This window comes from Amborella trichopoda, chromosome 8, assembly GCF_054954075.1.
Source record: "Amborella trichopoda isolate Santa Cruz 75 chromosome 8, AtrichopodaSantaCruz75HAP2 v2.0, whole genome shotgun sequence".
NCBI classification, from domain to species: Eukaryota; Viridiplantae; Streptophyta; class Magnoliopsida; order Amborellales; family Amborellaceae; genus Amborella; species Amborella trichopoda.
In genome coordinates this window covers 36908438-36916358 of record NC_142343.1, presented here as the reverse complement: position 1 = coordinate 36916358, position 7921 = coordinate 36908438, and the positions used below count along the sequence as shown (strand labels likewise).

General features: G+C 36.9%; 1 long non-coding RNA gene across 7 annotated transcripts; it reads left to right on the top strand.

Annotated features, from left to right (window-relative positions):
• The first annotated feature begins 1287 nt into the window (after positions 1-1287).
• On the top strand, positions 1288-6675 carry LOC110007535 (uncharacterized). Of its 7 annotated transcripts, none has more exons than XR_016061145.1 (5): positions 1312-1571; positions 4974-5047; positions 5142-5282; positions 5858-5979; positions 6072-6675. It is a non-coding gene; the product is annotated as an uncharacterized LOC110007535 (long non-coding RNA). The 7 variants fall into 7 exon arrangements; XR_016061139.1 differs by having other exon boundaries at positions 1442-1571; positions 5858-5949; XR_016061142.1 differs by lacking the exon at positions 5142-5282 and having other exon boundaries at positions 1333-1571; positions 5858-5949.
• The last annotated feature ends 1246 nt before the right edge of the window (positions 6676-7921 follow it).

Sequence of the window (7921 nt, the reverse complement as noted above, 5' to 3'; positions counted from 1 at the left end):
CCCACAAAAGATAGGTGAGTTGTATGTTTTCAATGGCTAGCTCAAAACGTGTAAGGAAGTAAGGTTTGTGCAATTCCATCTTTAAAAATTAAATAAAAGAGTCATAGGGGATCAGATTAGAATAAGTAAACGTGGCATACACTTCCCTCTGTTCGCTGGTCAGAAGACCTCTTCTTTTTAAATTTTTTGGAAAAATTACAAAAATACTCGAGACTACACTTTTTAAATGCAACTTACCTCCAATTTAACGTTTTCCTTCATTTTTTTTCTCAAAAATATATTTTCTATGCAAATACCCTCCAACCAAATAAAAACAATGACTAAACTACCCTCCCTTACATTTACCTTACCCACGCCTCTCTCTCCTCTGTATAAGTGCGCTCCGACACTATGTAAGTGCACTCCTGCAATTCAACACTCTAGAGTCACAGTGCTTCGACACTGTCTATGTGCGCTCCGGCAGTGGATCATGCGCTCCGACATTGTGTAAGTGCGCTCAACAGTGGAATCTGGAGTCACAACGTTCCGGCACTGTATATGTGCGCTTCGGCACTGTGTAAGTGCACTCCGACAGTGCAACACTCTGGAGTCACAGTGCTCCGACAGTGCAACACTATGGAGTCACAGTGCTCCGACACTGTCTATGTGCACTTCGGTAGTGGATCGTGCGCTCCGACACTATGTAAGTGTGCTCCGACAGTGGAATATGGAGTCATAGCGCCTAGGCCCTGTGTATGTGTGTTCCGGCAGTAGATGATGCGCTCCGGTACTATGTAAGTGCGCTCCGACAGTGCAACACTCCAGAGTCACAGCACTCCGGCACTGTCTATGTGCACTCCGGCAGTGGATCATGCGCTCTAGCACTGTGTAAGTGCACTTCGACAATGAAATCTGGATTCACAGCGCTCAGGCACTTTGTATGTGCGCTCTAGCAGTAGATGATGCGCTTCGGCTCTGTGTAAGTGCGCTCTAGCAGTGCAACACTCTAGAGTAACAATACTTTGGCACTGTCTATGTGTGCTCCGGCAGTGGATCATGCGCTCCGGTACTATGTAAGTGCGCTCCGACAATGTAATCTGGCGTCACAGCTCTCTGGCACTATGTATATGCACTCCGGCAGTGTATCATGTGCTTTGGCACTATGATGATTCGCTCAGGCAATGAGCTCTGAAAGTTAACGTCAAATTTGACCAAATTGATTTTTGTATACGAAAAAAACATTTCCGTTTAAAAAAACGAACTTTTTCCCTTGGGGGTATTAACTAACCCCGAGCTTTAGTACACGCCGCTCTCCACTTTACCTTTTTTTTTATCTTACTTTACCCTCGCCTCTCTCCTCCCTTCTGCTCTACGACCCGAGCTCCCTCCCTCTCTGTCGCTCTCTCTCCGGCCCGAGCTCCCTCCTCCTCCCACGCTCTGTCTTCGGCCCAAAAACTTTTTTGTCTCTATGAAGGCCCTAGGTCTCTCCCTCTCTCTCTCTCTACAAAAAATAGCGCGGCCCGAGCCCAAACCCAGGAAGCCCGAGCTCGATTTTTAGCTTATCTTTCGGCCCCAAATCATCCCCATCAAAGGTATGAAAGATTTTTTATTTATTTTCATAAAAAAATATAGCACATTTATTTTAGAAAATTGCTCAAATCTGTTGTTGGGTCATTGTTCGTCGATTTTTGGTATATTTGATCTGTTATTGACAATGAAGGGATGGATTGCTCATGGATTAAGATTTATTGAAGTTTTTCTTATTAAATTTTTATGGAGTTTGTCATTTTTTATCTATTGTCATTTTAGGGTTTAAATGTACTTGGTGGTAGTAAATTTGTTAAAATTTAGTTATTAAGAAAAATATGCCTAGCTATTGTTAATTTTTTTTTAATAGTAGTTACGATAGCTTCAATTTCTCAATTTGTCTTCTTGCTATGATAGCTTTGATGCAATAATAGTTTTTGTCAATATTGTGTCACTACTCACTGAATACAAGCAACAAATGCAAGCACTAGACAAAGTGCATATGCTCGACAAGACTCTCAAAATCTCAAACTAATCTTAGCAATAGTTTGGAAAGAATATAATTTCATCCTTAAAAACATTCTTTGTAGGGTTAATTTTTGGGAGGATTTATATAGTTTGGGTTTTTTCAAATTTAAAAAGCATTTCTTAAAATTTTAGGTGAAAAAAGGAATAAATTCAAAAGGTTCATAATAATTAAAATAAGAATGACATAAAAGGAAAATTGTTATTTTATTCGCCTTTTCAATATTTAAGTGTGTGTCTAGGATTATCTTGTGTTACTTGTGAAATTCTAACTACATGTTTCCTATGAATAAATCTTTTATTTAAACATATGCATAGAAGATTTTTGCAAGGAGTATAAAAAGAAATTGGTGGTGGTGCAATTGGACACTTGATAACTATGGGTAATTGAGACTTTTGTCTTGAACTATAATTTTGTGGTTTAGGCCTAATTGATTTACGTTAGTGCTATATAAAATCGTCACTAAGAACTATACAAAATAAGAAATTGGCTAAAATCGTTAAGATTGCATTATTCAAATAATCATTGGGTTTGTTTATCTGTGGAGTGTAAATTATTACAAATCTTGTGTAGGAGAAAAGAAAATGAGTGATAGCAGATTGATTTATTGTATTTTTTGTGGAGAACTCCAATCAAATGTCTATGGGACTTTGGATTATATTGGTGGGGATACAGTTACATTTATTAATGAAATTAGAACTAGGTTAGATGACCTGCGAAAATATGTAGCAGAGCGTTTCTCGCTAGACAGACACTTGATATCATTGAGGTATTTTGTCCTGAGAAATAGAAGATTTATTGTGAATCTATTCATTGATGATGATATTGAGAAGATGTTGAATGCACATGAAGGCGAGAATAATCTCTTCGTTTATATATTTGATGGGAGTGAACAAAGGGGTGGAAGTACTTCACGTAATACTAGGGCAATCGAAGAGGTCAAATCCCCCCAATCCTCTTATGTTTTGGCCTCTGGTTCCGAACAAAGCAATGCACTAAGGTTGCTTAGTTCATGGGAGGATGCACTTACCGGTATAGGGCAACAATTTGAAGCTCTAGATGACTTCCGAGAAGCCCTTAGTAAGTTTGCTATAGCACACCATTTCACATACTGTCTTGTTAAAAATGAGGGGTATCGCATAAGAGCGAAATGCAAGGGTGATGGTGCAAATGGGAGATATATGCTTCGAAGTTTGGCAGAACGAATGTTTTTAGCATCAAAACATGAATAAGAGAACACTCATGTAATATTGGGACATGCAATGATGTACAGAGAAGTGCGTCACAAAAATTTATTGTATTATTAATCAAGGATAAATTAAGTGACACTTCGCATTACAAGGCTAAAGAAATCATGAATTATTTGTCTCAAGATTATGGGTGAGAAATACCCTATTGCAAGGCTTGGCGAGGGAAAGAAACGGCCATCAAAGACATACATGGTTCGCAAGAGGAGACATACAACCAGTTACCCGCATATATAACTGTGTGATGGAGACGAATCCTGATAGTTATGCGATAGGACAAGTATGACAAGATGACAGATTTCGTCGAATGTTCTTAAGCTTTTATGGCTCAATACATGGTTTCAAAAGTAGATGTCATCCACTTCTATTTCTCGATGTGACATCATTGAAGGTACGATACCTCAAAACTTTACCTGCTGCCAACTCATTCGATGGGGAAGAACAAATGTTTCCTGTTGCATTTGCTATTGTGGATGCCAAAAGTACCGAAAACTAGTTATGATTTATAGAATCTCTAAAGATTGCTATTGGGACAAATCTTGAAATCACTTTTTGTCAGATAGATACCCTGACCTAGGTGATACTGTCTGTCAAGTTTTTGAGAATGCCCATCATGCCTTCTGTGAGTGTCATTTAGTGGAGAATTTTAAGAAGGAAATATTAAGAAGGCAGTTGTAAAATATTTTGTCGGAGCATATAGAACGTACAGGATGCAAGAGTATTTTGATAATATGAGTGAAATTAGGTTAATTTTTGAGGACACATTCAAGTTGTTCATGGAAGCATCGCCAGACCATTGGGTCAGATCACTCTTCAGGGGTAAACGATAATCAAGTATCAACCAATGTGATTGAGTCATATAACAAGTGGATTCTAAAAGTACGAGACATGTCAATTCTCCAGTGCGTTGACTTGATTAGAAGACAAATCATTAAACTAATGGCCACCCACAGCTTGGAAGTCAAAACCTAGACTATAACAGTTACCCCACACGAGCAAAATGAACTGAGAAAGACCATAAACCAATCCCTTTTCTGTTACACTGTATCAAGTGAAGTAGTGTTTGAAGCAATGGGTGATCATATGAATTATAAAGTAAATATAATTGCACGAGAATGTGAATATCAGGGGTAGCAAATAAAGGGTTTGCCCTACAAGCATGCTTGTAAAAGCTTTCAATGGATGAATAGGGACCCTGTTGACAATTGTGAAGACTATTTCACGGTTGCAAATTTTCGTGAAACATATTCTGAATCTATCGTATCAGTTGCCTTGAGCGATCTATCTGGGCATAAACGTTGACAACTTCCTTTATATGGAATCAGACTACTTCTACCTCACTCAAGACAATAAACTGGTTAACCTAAAAAAAAGCACATCGAGTCGCAGGAAGTACCAATGCAACCTATTTACTGTAGTAGGTGAAAAGGAACTAGTCACAACAAGGCAATATGTAAAGCACCCACTTGAAGGCCCATATTTGTACTATCTTCTTTATTCTGTCTTTTAAAATTGTAGCACCTACTTGTGAGAAATTTTCTCAATACATATATTAATGGTGTTTGTTATAGTGTTTGTATGACTTTTGTTCATTTCGCGATATTCTTGTATATATATTGGATACGCCACTTTTCTCTCTCTTTTTTTATTGGATATGCTACTTGCGGTTTTTTTTATGCCAAGTATGAAAATAGAATTAGCAATGTAAGACTCGGAACAACTAAGAGGCATAGGGGAGCCATCCACTTCATCAGGTCAAAGGCAAGAGGTACGATGATTTATTTGTTTTAGTTAATGATTTATATTAATTAGGTATTTCTCATGTTATTAACTATTGTCATTTCTTGTTAATTTTCATTTAGGAGAGAAATATACTTCGTATTGATAAATCAACTCAAGCCCTAGCAAAATGAAAGCTCGATCAACGACATGTACCTCTAATTCAAAAGACTGGGTTGAGCCCATTGATGGATGTTAGGGTCTTGCATATCGATTGCAATCTAGTGAGTGCATTTATAGGGAAATGGTACAAGAACACGAATAATGCATTTCTAAGTATCGGTGAAATGACTCCAACCCTATATGATGTGTGATAGATATTAAGGATACCCGTGACGGGTGAACTTGTAATTGGCATTAAGCCTGAAAAGTATGTGCTTTCGTCAAAGAGTATCTGGAAGATTTCCTTAAAGATGTTTCCCCGATGCGTCTCAATCATACATGGTTGAGGAGTAGATTTGGCAAACTACTAAAAAGGCCCACTAAATTACAACTCACGCAACACACACGAGCATATGTCCTTTATTTAGTCGGCCCAACTATATTTGTCGACTCATCTAAAGGATCAACACTTACAATATACCTGCAATTCTTTCGAGATTTTGATGAGGCATGGAACTATGCATGGGGTATTGCGGTGCTTGCTTTCTTGTATCATTCCTTGTTTAAGGTCGCGAGTGGGAAAAATAATCATTTTAGTGGGTCAGCGACTTTACTACAAGTATTTTTCACTATCTTTATTATTTATATTTACAATATTGTAATTTCTTTGGCTTCTTACTTTTTGCTTTTCCTACAGTGTTGGATCTATGAGCTTTTTTAGCTCTAGCCACTAAGCCTACATTGGTCATCAACCCAAGAATGCCTAAGGCTTGCATGTGGAAGAAACAAGTATGTCACAAAAACATCTCATTTGATATGGTTAGTGTTTGGCTTGTGTGCTTATAATCTAGTAGATAATCAACCTAGGAATGCCTTGGCTTGTTGTTAATGTCTGATGCTTATTTTTGTAGGTGATCTAGCAACCGTATGAGGAGTCGCATAAAATTGCAAAGTAGTTCATGTGTCGATCATACCTCATAAGTTTCAACAGTGCTGAGTATTATATGCCCGATCGCGTGTTGCGACAATTTGGAAAGTTGTAAAGTAATCCTGTTATGCCACCCAAGTGGGATAGGAGGGAGAAGGTCAGTATATACCCCACAAATTGGACTGAAAAATTGGGTAGGCAGATAAAAGATTGGAAACAACGAGAATGTAATGTTGTCAAGGCAGCCTTGGATAGATCTGGTGGAGTACATACAGAAGAGTACATGGCCTGCTACAACATGTTTATACAAAGATTTAGAAAAAGCCCCCTCTGCCTCCCGTCGCAGTCACAATCTCATGTACAACCCTCTGGAGGCTCGCCTTAAAAAAAAACTATTTACCTTGGGGGTTTTCCATAGAAAGTTATTGTGGGGAAAAAAGAGAGAAAAAACGGTTTGGATGGGAGTAAATTGCACATATAGTGTATTTTGAAGTTTTTTTTTTTGTAATTTTCCACTTTATACCATGGCATTGGGCCTTGAAGGTCCAAAATGACAAAATAAAAAAGTTGGAGGCATTCAAGGTGAACTTGGACCATCGAAGCTCAAAAGTGCTATCTAGAACTCCAAGACCATTTCAAACCTTGAAGGTTAAAAGTTAAGGCATTTAATGAAAGAAATTTTTTTTATATAAGCTGTCAACCTTAAGCTATTGAAGTGAAGTTAACTTAAAAAATCCCCTGGAAGGGAATCTAGATGTATGGATGTGACGAAAAAAAAGAACTTCAAGTCTTAAAGATGAAATATCTCGTAACAAACTATCTAAACCTCTATTTTCAAGATTTTTAAATATTTATAGATAAGATCTGTACTATTTTTGAAATTTTAAATTTTATAAATACAAATGAAAGTAGATTTTCAAGCAACCATGAGTAGCATAATAAGAGCACTTTATACAAATCCCACACGGAAAGAAAAAAAATGGAAAAAGGGTGCAAAATGAATATGAACATAAAAAACAAAAAACTAGAGAGGTTTTTATAGTGAACAAGAGCATAAATTTTCCTGATAAAAATGTGTAATGCCTGTTATGACATCTACAACAACTGTTGTTGATTGTTATTTTATGATAGAAAGCATTTTCTCTCTATTATTTTTTAAAACGTTTATCCGAAGTGTCCTCCCCTTTTTCTGATTATGATGGACGCCATGAAACCACCTTAACGCTTTATGACCCATCTCAACAGATTTTAAAACCTTGCTTCCAAATTTTCCCCTCATAACTTTTTTGTGTGCATATGTTGAGAAATAATAAGTTTATTTTTTCAAGCATAAGTAACTCTTGAAATTGGAAAAAGAAAATTGTTTCAGGCTAGACCACATGACTACATATACAATCCAAAAAGTGTAAAGCATCCATCTTAAAGATGGATGCAACTCGGTGTTCCATTTAAAAACAATAGAAACTAATGATCTAAATGTTGTCTTATTAGAATTATTATTTCTAATTTTTTAAATTTACCTATTTTAATATATTCATCATGTTAGAGATTACATGTCCTTAAAAGTTACGTCCAAAAATCCATCTCAAAAATAGATTTATTAATAGGCCCGCATTTCTACTTATGCGGGCTTGGCCGCATAGAAACCGGATCCATTGGAAAAAGCTGTCCTCCATAAACAATAGCAAAAAAGCTCAAGATTCCAAAAAAAAATCGGCACCATTAATTCAAAAGATCCAAATCTCCAGTTCTTGTCATCGCTTTAAATGCAGACAAACAAATCCCAAAGCCTTTTTAATTTGCCTGGCAAATAACTCCCTAAAGAAAGAAAAT